Here is a 13,687-nt window from a genome sequence, read left to right as displayed (position 1 = left end):
CCTAGCTTGTCCCACTTCCATTCGGGTATCGGCAATGGCTGTAGCAATCCTGCTTGCTTCTGATGTTCTGCCTTCACTCTCTGACATACATCACATTCTGCTACATACTCCGCAATATCCTTCTTCATTCCCGTCCACCAGAAAGTGTCCTTCAGATCCAAATACATCTTGGTATTTCCTGGGTGAATTGAATACGGTGAATCATGGGCCTCTTGCAGAATCAACTTCCTGATCTCTGGGTCATTAGGCACATAAACGCGGTCCTCAAACCATAAGGTATCGTGCTCATCCTCACGAAAACCTTTAGCTTTACCTTTGCTCATCTTCTCCTTTATCTCAGCAATCTCCTTGTCTACCTTCTAAGCTTCTCTGATCTTATCCATCAAAGTAGACTGAATCTCCAATGCTGCAACATAGCCTCTCTGAACTATCTCCAAACATAGCTCGCGAAGATCCTCGGCTAACTCCTTTGGTAACTCTCCGGTCATGAGTGTGTTGACATGGCTCTTGCGGCTCAACACATTGGCTACTACGTTAGCCTTTCCGGGTGATAATGCAATCTCATATCATAATCCTTGATGAGCTCCAACCATCTCCTTTGCCTGAGATTCAACTCCTTCTGCGTGAAGATGTACTTCAAACTCTTATGATCCGTCTACACCTCACAATGGTTTTCGATGAGAAAATGTCTCCATGTCTTCAATGCTTGCACTACGGCTGCTAACTCCAAATCATGTGTAGCATAATTCAACTCATGGGTCATAAGCTGTCGTGAGGCATAGGAAACAACTCTTCCTTCCTACATAAGTACTGCCCCAAGTCCTCGACAAGAAGCGTCACAATATACTTCAAAATCATTGCGCTGATCTGGCAGAATCAACACTGGTGATGTAACCAAACGTTTCTTCAATTCCTGGAAACTGGCCTCACATTCCTCAGTCCATTTGAACTTGGTGTCGTTCTTCAACATCTCCGTCATGGGCTTTGCAATCTTCGAGAAATTCTCAATGAACCTCCGGTAGTATCCTGCGAGTCCAAGAAAACTCCGGATCTCTCCAACTGATGTGGGTGCTTCCCAGTTTGTCACAGTGACAGCCTTGGTGGGGTCTACTGCTATTCCTTCTCCGGATGTAACATGTCCGACGAATCCAACTTCCTTCAACCAAAACTCACATTTGCTGAACTTGGCGTATAACTGATGTTCTCTGAGCTTCCCATGTACCAAACGCAAATGCTCCTTATGATCTTCTTCATTCTTTGAGTAGACCAAAATATCATCAATGAACACCACGACGAACTTATCCAGAAACTCCATAAACACCTTGTTCATCATGCTCATGAAATAGGCAGGTGCGTTAGTCAGACCAAATGACATACGGTATACTCATACAACCCGTACCTGGTGGTAAAAGCCGTCTTAGGTATATCCTGCTCTCGAATCTTCAACTGGTGGTATCCTGATCGCAGATCGATCTTGGAAAATACCTTAGCTCCTTGCAACTGGTCAAACATGTCATTGATCATCGGCAGCGGGTACTTGTTCTTGATTGTCACTTCATTCAATCCTTGATAATCAACAACCATCCTTAATGATCCATCCTTCTTCTCCACTAGAAGCACTGGCGTTCCCCAAGGTGAAGAACTTGGGCGAATATAACCATTATCCAGTAACTCCTTAATCTGCTTCTTAATTTCCTCCAAATCTTTTGCGGGCATCCTGTACGGTCTCTTAGATATCGGCCATGTGCCTGGCAAATGCTCAATCAAAAACTCAATGTCTCTATCCGGTGGCATGCCTAGCAACTCCTCTGGAAATACGTCAGGAAAATCCTTCACCACTGGTACTTCCTCCTGTACAACTCCTGATAAGGAATTTACTTGAGTCCTCTTGAGCACATGCCGGGATACATACTTGATCCTTCTTCCTTCTGGCGTGGTAAGCAAAATCGACTTACTGGAGCATTCAATGTTCCCTCCATACTTACATAACCAATTCATGCCTAATATCACATCCAGTCCTTGCGACACCAGTACTATTAGGTCTAAGGGAAACACGTAGTTACCAATCCTTAATGGTAGCCGACCACACCATAGACTAGCCATATACTCTGCTCCTGGCAAGGTTACTAACATGGGTGACCTAAGGACTTGGGTTGGTAGTTTATACTTATCCACAAAACCCCTTGATATGTATGAATGCGATGCACCAGTATCAAAAAGAACGATTGCAGTAAATGACTTAACCAAAAACGTACCTATTACTGCATCTGGCTGGGCTTCAACCTCCTCCACGCTAACGTGGATCACCTGTCCCTTGTTGAAAGGGTTGGGCTTCTTCCCAGAGCTCCCATTGCCATTTCCATTCTTAGCTTCAGGACATTTAGTGGCATAATGTCCAGTCTTCTGGCATTTGTAGCAGGTAATGTGGCTTAGATCCCTCTTGGCTGGGGTTGACGGGTTGGTACGGTTCTGTCCATTGCTTCCTCCATTCCTATTACCATTCTTGGGGCCACTATGGTTGTGTGAACTCCCTCCTCCATGGGTATGCTGAAAATGGCCTCCTGAGTTCGGGGTAAAACGAGGCTTCTGCTGAGCTCCAGAATTTTACTTCCATTGTCCATACTTCCTCTTGCGGTTGTCAATCTGCTGCTGCTTCCCTTCAATCATGAGAGCTCGGTCTACCAACTCCTGGTAGTTGTTGAAAGTTGCTACCATCAACTGCATGCTCATCTCATCATTCAGTCCTTCCAGAAACTTCTCCTGCTTAGCAACATCCGTAGCAACGTCATCTGGGGCATAACGTGCTAGCTTACCAAAGTCATCCACATAATGGCCAACAGTACGTCCTCCTTGGCGTAGGTTGCAAAACTCACGCTTCTTCATGGCCATAGCTCCTGCTGAAACATGAGCAGTACGGAAAGCCTGCTGAAACTGATCCCATGTGACAGTGTCGATGGGATAAGTGGCTGTGAAATTCTCCCACCATGATGTTGCGGGTCCATCAAGCTTATGTGCGGCAAAACGCACCTTCTCTGCATCTGTGCATCCTGCAGTGGTCAACTCCCTTCCCATCTTGCGGAGCCAATCGTTTGCAACTATCGGCTCGGTGCTATTGGGGAACACCGGCGGAATCAGCCTCAAGAAACGGGCTAAGTGATCAACAGGTGGTGGTGGTGGTGGGTTGTTGTTATTGTTGTTGTTCCCCTGATTCTGATTCTGGACTAGCATCTGCATCAATGCATTCTGCTGCTGGATCAACTGAGTGAGCTTCGGTGGGAAAGCAAATCCATTATCACGTCTCGGAGGCATATGAGGGTTTAGGAAAAGATGGGAATATAGAATAGAATGAGGTATAGAGAGAAAAACACTACCCATATGCGCATGAGACAAATGCAAACAATATCACTTCAATCAATTCAAACAAGGGCATACAACGGTCTAACTATCAAAAGTGCTCGGACTATACTATATACATGGTGGAATACTACTACTGTTATGGTGGTCGACTAGAAAAATTGATCGGTCGAAGACTCCATGATATCTGCTCCAGCTTCATCAACAAAGTCATCATCGCTATCGTCTGGCTCCGAGTTGTTGTCATCAATGATGATGTATTTCTCCGGGCAAGTGCAATCATCGTCTTCCCCTCTAGTCGCGGGGAATCCCATAAATAATTTTAGCTTCTTCTTCTTCAGATCATCATTCTTCTCCACAAGCGTTGCTATTTCCTCCTCATAACCATCGCGTGTAGACTTAAGTTCTTCCTCTAGCTCCGTGATCTTGGTCATTGCCTTCTTCAGATCTATCATGCCTGCGCACATCTGGTTCTCCTGGCGACGAATGTGCTGGTTTAACTCCTGGATGAAAGCTGCAATTGATCTATCCTTCCTGGTGCTGATCATCTCCCATTGGTCATCTCGGCGCCCACAAATCTGGTAGATAGTATCCTTGAGATCCTTGTGGTAAACTTCTCCAATGCGTCCCATGGTCATGTGGGCTGCCATGCTCTTTCCTAGACTCCAGGTTGGTGCATCAAAGGAAAACTCTATGGGCTCAGTGACGGGCATGAACGTCCTTCCTGGAACTTGAACTTGAATCATCCAACGCTCCTCTTCTGGTAAAGTGGCGATGTAGGTCCCGGTGAAGCTTGGTACTCCAATGTTTAAGTATCTAGTGACTTCCTTCAAGTGGTGTCCAAAGGGTGTATCTTCATCTGGTTGCGTGAACTTGTTCCTTGCATCCTCCATCCTAAAAGAGTAGAAAAGATGAGGAGTCAGAAATGAGAAGAGAGAGTAGTGATCTACGGCTTTAGCTTAGTGGTCGTGTCCTACAGTCAGCGTGTGCTCTGATACCTTCTTGTAGCGACCATACCTCAAACAGTCTGATCTCTGTGCATCAGTGTCATCCCTGGATCAGTAATGCTGACATGCACAGTACTCGAAGGATTTATAACAGAGTAGCAATCACACACTTAATACATCGAATGTCTCAAAAGAGAACTTATTACAATAAACATGTCTTAAGGCCATCTAATAACGATAACAGCGGAAGGCTTGGAAGATAAGCGAGTCCATCAACTCCAACGGCATCACTGGGTAAAAGACCACGACCTAAGGCACCTTACTCGTCCTTTGAAAACTATGCAACATAAATGTTGCAGCTCGAAAATGGGTCAGCACATGGAATATGCTGGCAATGTAACACATAGAGAGTAATGAACAGACTAATGCTATACTACATGCATATTTGGCTGGTGGAAAGCTCTATGGTTACAGTTTTTGCATAAAGCCAATTTTTCCCTACAACAAAGAAACAAATTTTATTGAACTTTCATGGTGGTTGTTAAACATTGAGAAGGTTCCTGCAACTCAATACCAATTAAGCATCGTCATTAACCCAAAAAAATTAAATTAAGTAACATGATGAGATTCAGATGATAATCCAAGTACTAGATACTCAAAACGTCCATAACCGGGGACACGACTAACCATCATTAGTTTATACACTCTGCAGAGGTTTGCGCACTTTTCCCCGCAAGACTCGATCTCCTCCGCTTGATTTCTCGCACTACATGGTGTTTGAGAAACGAATGACCGAGACACAGTCTTTCAGAAGCATTAACTCTCTACTCCGGGTAGACAGTACCAACCTACATCCCCTACATCATCTTGTCTACCTCTTCAAGAGCTCACACAACATACTCAACTATGCTAGAGCCCATAGTAGCTTGCGGCTGCACACAGAAGTTTCTAGCATGAATAATCTCATGATCCCTTTGAGCCTGGGTGGCGGTCCATAGGAGAATCACACGGTACCCCGGGATTTCCAAAAATACAGGCAACACTGGGTTCCCCAGGTGCCTCAATCCACCCATATGTGTATTTAAGTTGCCACCTTAAATAAGCCATTAATTAACAATCTCACATCTGTCATGGATACACTCACCAAATCCACGTCTACTAGCATAGCATCGCAATATAAGCAAATGTAGAAGTAACTCCCAAAGGTTTGGTAATAAAACAGGTAATAGGTACTACCTCATCTACTTCCCAAAAGCCACATATTAAATCATATCCTAATCATGCAATTGTTTGAGGATTGATCTAATGCAATAAAGCTGGGTAGTAAAGAGGTATGATCAAAGTGTTACTTGCCTTGCTGATGATTCGTGAAACCTAGAGACTCGAAGTAGCAAGCGGCGCACTCCGAGTACTCTATCGCAAACAAACAAGCATACAATAAGTACTCATCTAAAGCACAGGTAAAATTCAAATAAGAGATCTAACCAGAAAATTCAACTTAACAACTCCGGTTTGCAAAAAGAACCAAATCAACGAAGCAACGAAAGTCAAACGGTGAAAGAAACGAGCTTCGTTTACTAATTTGGACCTAAGTCAAATTTTACAGTAGCAAAAACTTGTTTGAGTTGGTTAAATGGAAAGAGGGTTTTGAGACGATACTCTAGGCGCTTGAATCGCCTGATTCCGATAAACGAACGAAAAGTTATACTAGAACGGAAATCGGATCAGAAATCGCGATCAGAAATAATCGCGGAAAATCTGAGAAAAAGAAAAATGGACGAACAGGCTAACGAACGAACGTTCGCTGTCTGTGGCTAAAAGATGAAAACCGTTCGTTAAAATGAACGAACGAACGGGCGTTCGCTAAATACACTAAACCGAAAAAAAACGATCTGAAAATATTACCCCGGTTTTATAAAAAAACGGGCGGTCAGCAGATCCGGTGGCTACGTCCGGCGGCGGTCGGCGGCGAGGCGGCAGGGTCGGCGGCGCGGGCAACGGCGGCAGCAGCGGCGGCGCTGCTCGGGGCTAGGGTTTTGGGCAGCGGGTTAGCTGGGCTGGGGGCGGCCTCCCGGCTCTTATAAAAGGCCGGCCGGGCCAGGAGTCCTAGTCGGACATGGCCCGGTAGGTCGGTTCGTTTTTTATAATAATTTCGCGTGGAAAAACAAATAAAAGAAATACTAAATGGACTCCAAAAATCCCGAAATAAATTTTCCCGTCCTCTAAAATCAAGTCGGACAAGATGAACATTTATTTGGGGCCTAAATGCAGTGTTTAGCTTCAAGAGTGGACTGCTACTAGTGTGACACAAAGCAGCTACACAGATCATAGTGTAGATATTACGGGAAAACCTTAAGCATCAGAGTAAAATCAGCAAAGTGGAACTTGCTGGATTATATGTGCTAGTATTGCCGGTATGGCTAGAAAGGCTTCGGATACTAGCTCTCTTCAAGTGAAGGTGCAGTACTGTTAATATCAGTGTAACTCTCAAAGGCGACACAGCTCCCCGCATTTCCTTGCTATTCTTATAGGATTCAAGTGGGTAGGCCACTACAAATCCTATTCCTATGTTTACAAAATCCTACGAATCAAAGAGGCTCAAACTGTCCATCACAACCGACCGTATAGACCTCTACACTGCAAATATCCCTGCTCATCTTCAGTACAAGGAACATACTGTACTACTATCATACTCCCTCCGTTCCCAAATATAAGTCTTGGTAGAGATTTCCACTATGGATCACATACAGATGTATCCAAATACATTTTAGAGTGTAGATTCACTCATTTTGCTCCATATGTAGTCCATGGTGGAATCTATACAAAGACTTGTATTTAGGAACGGAGAGAGTACATACTAAAGAAGAACGGAAGAGGAACATGGTAAAGAAGAGCAAGCAGATTTTGGATAATAAAATGTTGGTTGCGCAGTGGCCACACATGATGAACCAGAGCGCATTAAGAATGCAACTCCCTGCTGTCTCTCGACCATTTCAGGCGGTTGGATGAAGATCATACATCTCCTAATCCTTCTTCTTCCTCGTCTCTTATTCTTCCCATACAGAACACCGCACGGGCCACCGGCTGGACCACCAGCCCCCACCGCCTGTGTTCCTCTACCATCCCCACCACCCACCCCCGCCCCCACCCGCGTCGAGTTTTCTTCATTCGGCGAGGCCCCACCACCGCCCCCCACAACCACCCGAGTCCCTTCGTTTGCACCGTGAACTCCGGCGAGCTCTGAAAAATCGACTGACCCAATTTTGAAATTTAGTCTACTGTGATTTAACTAGTGTGGAATATAAAAGGGGAAAACCATAAGCATTGGGAGTATAGTGTTGAGCATGCCATGGCGGATCTGAAGGTGCAAACCGGACAAAGGCAACTTCGCAACCAAGATAAGAAATCAGAGTAAAGCAGTGGCGATCTATTTTCTTGCTGCGATAAATAAGTTGAGCAGATACGAAAGAGTACCGCCTCTAGTGCGGTGCCGTGTATGCATCTGCTGAGAATTTATGGTGCTGCAGTAGCGATGGCTGTCGGCAGCGTGGAAGCAAATCTAGGAGGGTAGACGGTGGCGGTGGGGCGCTGTGGACGAGATGGTCGTAGGAGCGGCGCCGTCAAGCTGGATGACGGCGGGGATGAAGCGAGAGGACAGGATGCAAGGATCCCGGTCCGAAGCCATGGATAAGAGAGGTTGATCTCTTGTAATGGACTGCAGCGTCGGGGTATCAGCTCCGACATGGTGGAGGAGGACGGCGGTGGATGGGGTGGCGGACGGAGGAGGCTGGGGTGGAGAGGGTGTTTTGGCGCCCACTGAGTACGAATGGGGAAAAGGGAGGTAGAGAGGAAGGGGGGAACCATGTATTCAGGGTGCGCTTGTCTCAAATGCGAGAAAATTTACAAACTTAGCCCCCGTTTCAAATTTCCTACATAAACAATATTAGTCGGTTGGGGATAGGACGGTAACCTCGCATACACCGAATATTTGCCGACGAGAGTTTGTTTTTGGCGCCCACCGTGTATGAGTCGGGGAGGGAGTCGATTTCGGCCGAGGACACACTGCGTTTTGGCGCCCACCGTGTATGAATCCGGGTGAGAGGCAGTTATGTCATGTTTGGGTGAAATTACAAACCTACCCCTATCGAAACCTATAGAAATCCAGGAGATTAGCTTTGTGTGGCAGGGATAGGCAGTAGTAATTTCCATCTTGCAGATTTTGGTTTCGGGCGGTTACTACGACTTTCCCCGCTTTGTTCAAATTTTGCAGAGTGCACGTTTACCGTGCGAACTCAATTCGAATCCTGTTTGTATTCTATTTTTTGGGGCGGGATCCATTTTCAATTGGAATTAAATTCTATATACATCATTTTTATATATACTTTCAAAATCACAACACCATTTATACATAAATATGGTTTACAAATGGCATGACCTCAGATTCATAAGGTTGTATCCATCAATTTGGAATTTCAAATATTTGAAACCACTTTATGTTGAAATCCAATGTATGCATTCCTCGCTAACTGTCTCCAATTAACGTGTGTTTCATTCCAGTTTTTTTACTTCTCAAACATGTATAATGTGTTTCACACACGCAACATATAGTGTAATCCCGTTTAGACATTAATTGCATATAAACCATGCATTGTTTGTAATTAAAGAATCTAATGATCACCAATATTGATAAACTATATAACATTACACGTGTGCCCAAATTCAAATGAATATGCATGTTTGATACACCAATTTGCGTTATGATATTATCGATGTTGTGATCTCCATTTTAAATATTTGAATCGCATTTAATCCAGATATTCGTCTCATATAGTTATCACTCATGCTTATATAGGACTATCTCTCTGGACCTATACGCGCTCATTGTCTCTCAGGTATCTCTTGTGCTACCTGTATGTCGACAATGATCTTTTATCTTCGTATGACACTGACGGTACTCTCTCCCTCGACCTTCATCACTCTATCTCTCTCTAAGTATATCTCGCTCCCTGCTATGTGTCTCTAACTATGATTCTCCATGTGGAATCTCTTTCTCTCACGCAAACACAAAACTTTGTCTCCCGAGGTCTCATTTCTCTCTACTATTCCCCTGTGTGCCACTCGCACACCCCTCATACAGAGATGTATTTCGCTCCTTAGATATGAGAACCTACGACTCTTCCTCTTAAATATTCTTTCTCACACACAAACATAAACTCTTGTATGTCGCTCACACACACTCTCTCTCCATAGAGATATCTTGCGTTCCCTCATATGTCTCTCTAGCTATCACTCTTGTTGTGAAGTATCTTTCTCTCTCGCAGACACAAAACTCCGTCTCTCGGGATCTCATTTCTCTCTGATATCTGTTTGCATGTGACTCACATGCATCCTCTCTCTATCTCTCTCACACCCACACACATAACTCAGCCTTCTGATCCACTCGACTCCTATCTCTAACGCACACTAGCTAGCATCTTTATCTTTCTATTTATCTGTTTCTCCATCAACCTTCTTTCTCGCCCTCACTCTTGCTTCCTATCACGTACACTACATATGTTTCTCTCTACATGCAGTCAAGTGCCTCTTTTTATCTTTCTCTCACATGCACATATATAACTTCAACCTCTGAACCACCCGGCGGTCATCTCTAACGCTCAAACTAGCGGATGTCCCTCTAGCTAGCATCTCCATCTCTGTATCTCTCTGTAGTTTCTCCATCAACATTTCTTTCTCGCACAGAGTCTTGCTTCCTATCACCCACACTATATATGTCTCTCCATATATATGCATTTATAGGTTGATCTCTTTTGCACAATCATTGTGCCTCACTCCCTCTGCTCGCCCTAGATGCATGCTCCAGCCCAGGCCACTATATCTTAAATACAAAAACACATGCTCAATTGTCGGTCCTTCTTCCCTAAATTCTCACATGCATGCATATTGTCATACCGATCCGCCTCTCCCATGTCGTTGATATGCTGACTTATGTCTTCTTTCTTTTATCTTGATCATGCGCGCGCACACACACACACACACATTCGACGTATACATGTATACCTCTCACACATGCATGTTCAAGGTCTCTATGTCTCCATACATAGTTAATTACCCTCAACCCTAACGCCACATCAAATCATTCTCTTCTTGTGTGCACATAACTTCCGCCTGGATGGGTAAAACACACACTCACACTTAACAATCTCCTTCTAGCTACCCCCTGTCACTCTTCCCCTATATCCCCGAAACCAATAAGACCATCCCTTTGTTTAATTCCCGCCTACATGCACCATCGATATATAGTAGTCTACCTCGGTGTCTCTCGAACAAACACGTTCTCTCGATGTCGACTCCTCTCACGCGCACACACCTTCTCTTCCCTCTCTACGGGCATTTTCTCTCTCACACCCCATCGTTGGTGGCCTCTGCCATACACATCACCTCTCTATGATGAAGCCATGCACACTTAAATTACATTCGCCACCAAGGACCCTGCGACACACACACACACACACACACACCACCCACCCACCCACACACACACACACTAAGACTCCATCTCTCTCTCTCTCTCACACACACACCCCACACACACACTAAGACTCCATCTCACACACACATGCTCTAGGCGGAGCATTTGTTCCTACCACCCTTCATCCAATCTTACCCGTATGATAAACAATCACCTTAATTTACTTGTATAACATGGACAAATTCCACTTTACTTTAGTAGTCAGCAAACTTATCATCTGTACCCTTATAAAAAACGAGTTGGCGATGATGGTGTGCCTGCCATCTTGTAATATAGACCGCCTGATCTATATCTGACGGATAGAAAGCAAACTATGATAATTTTACAAAAGATACCCGCACCTCTCTCCACATCCTTATCTCCCACAACCTCATTGCTCGGTAATTAAAAAAGGAAGTCTCTGGAACAATCTAGCATGGTGGTCGCTACCGCCTGCTGGCGCTGTCCATCCCCATGCCTCCGCCCATTCCGACCACCAGTCACCACCACGCTCCACTCCTCCTCACCTTATCTCTCAGCTTTCATTTTTTCGATGACATTCTTGGGATACCAGTTTTTCGATAAAATTCTCGAGATATCATTAGTTTTTACACATGGGATTACTCCTGCATGGGTCAATCACAACAGGTGTCTTGTAAAAAAATGCATATTGATGTTCCGTGCAATGCACGAGCATCTTGCTTGTAATTATATAACGCAAATCACGGGGGCAGGAAGTGACATTTTTTTACACAACCACGTTAACATGGCCACGTAAATCACTAGCTAAAGTAAATACCGTTATAACTTATATCCCGATGCAAAAGGTTGAGTACTTGTCCGAAGAGTAGAGTCGCACACACACACACTCTATCTCTCAGAATCTCACAAACACACACACCAGTTACGTGACGCGCACTTAAGCAGACACGTATGTTACAATTTGTGCACCCGCGGGTACACGTGATGCTGCGCATTTATTTAAGCCGGTCGGTGAACCCAAACAGTAGCTGCATTCATTCCCCTCCCGCCACCTCTTCTCCGGTCGATGTCGCCCGGTAGCCATGGCCCAACCGAAGGTAACAACATACGCCATACTCCCGCTGGAGCAGCACTTTAATATGGAAATTTTAGTGGTCATGCATGCATCGTGCTAGCACTCCTATATAAGGGTTGACCGGTCTCTTCCCGCGGACATGCGCGGGCGGTGGAAGAGGAAGGAGAAGGGAATCGGACTGTGGAGTAACGTTTTTTACCACAATTTCTTAGGAAACCGAGTGCAATAATTGAGTAGTTTTGCAAACTACCAGTACTACACCTGAAATAGTTCAAAACCTATACTCTCTTGCCAGCGCGCGCTTCTCGCGTGAAACGGTCAGCGTCGCCCTGGAGCGTCAGTGTCGCATTAATGCCTGGCCAGAGCAGATGTGACCTCTCACTAGCGCCAGCTTTGAAGTTGCGCGACGGCCGAGAGAGCACCGCTTCCCGGTGCACGCGACTGCATCGTGTCGAGACTGGCCATAGGCCCTGTTTAGATCCATGGGTTAGAGTTAGTTTGAGCTAGTTGGGGCTCAAATAGCCCTAAAGTATCCAAGCATGAGGGTTTAAATTGGAGCAAGTTGCACCGAACCCACCAAAAAAATCCCACCGAAGAGGTGCTAACTGGAGATAGTTCTCATTGGGACCACTGAAAAATCACTTTTCTCTCTCCATCAAGTGCATTTATTGTCAATCTAACCCTGTCACCCAAACACCTCTTTGGCTACAGTTAGTTCAGGGTTAGGAATGAGTTAGTCTAACCTCTACACTACTAGGAAAAGGGCTATAGATAAGATGGACACTAATGACGCACTGTACATGTGGTGCACCATTACTAAATACTAATGGCGCACCATGTGTTGGTGCACCATTAGTGTACAAATACTAATGGTGCACCACATCCCACGGTGCGCCATTAGTAAATTTTTTTTTAATTTTTTCAAAACTACTAATGGTGCACCGTGGGGGTGGTGCGCCATTACTAGTTGACATAGTAGTGGCGCACCACACCCACGGTGCGCCATTAGTAGTTTTGAAAAAAAAGTAAATTTTTTTTAAAAAAAATATGTTAGTAATGGCGCACCTGTGGACAGTGCGCCATTACTAGTTTTAACTAGTAATGGCGCACTATCCACAGGTGCGCCATTACTAAGTTTTTTCAAAAAAATTCAAAAAAAAATTCAAATTTTTTTTAGTTTTTTTTGTCAAAACTAGTAATGGCGCACCGTGGGTGTGGTGCGCCATTCCTAGTTAAACTAGTAATGGCGCACCACCTCACGGTGCACCATTACTAACTTGGCCCAACACCGAATGCACCCCCCCAAGTGGACCGCCTTTTCAGTTTTAAAAAAAATAAAAGAAAATGATGGAAATGTCAAAAAAATAAAAGAAAATAAGTTTCCCATGTAATATGTGGTCTAGTTGTTGGGAAAATTTACAAATATGAATTTCGACTTTATTTGCAAAATCTCTATGGAAATTTGTAAAATGGGCATAACTTTTGCATACGAACTCGGATTAAAAAGTTGTTTATATGAAAAACCATCTACTCGAAAAGCTACATCCGAATTTAACTGGGGGAACGCCGTTAAACATTTTCAAAACCCCCAAAAACCTAACAGAAAAAGAGTTACGGTCCTTTCAAGATCTAGAGGCAAAAAAATTTCAAAAGAAATTGGTTTTGAATTTTTTGTTTGAATTGTTTTTCAAAAAAATGATACATAATATGACCGGGAAGTATTTTTCAAATTTCTTCATAGTCATGAACATGAACAAAGTCCTAGACATCAACAAGGTATAATAGGATTGATATGCTAGATATATCAAGAAGTGCCTGTGA

This window comes from Triticum aestivum, chromosome 2B, assembly GCF_018294505.1.
Source record: "Triticum aestivum cultivar Chinese Spring chromosome 2B, IWGSC CS RefSeq v2.1, whole genome shotgun sequence".
In the NCBI taxonomy this organism is placed as follows: Eukaryota; Viridiplantae; Streptophyta; class Magnoliopsida; order Poales; family Poaceae; genus Triticum; species Triticum aestivum.
This window is presented reverse-complemented; position numbering follows the sequence as displayed.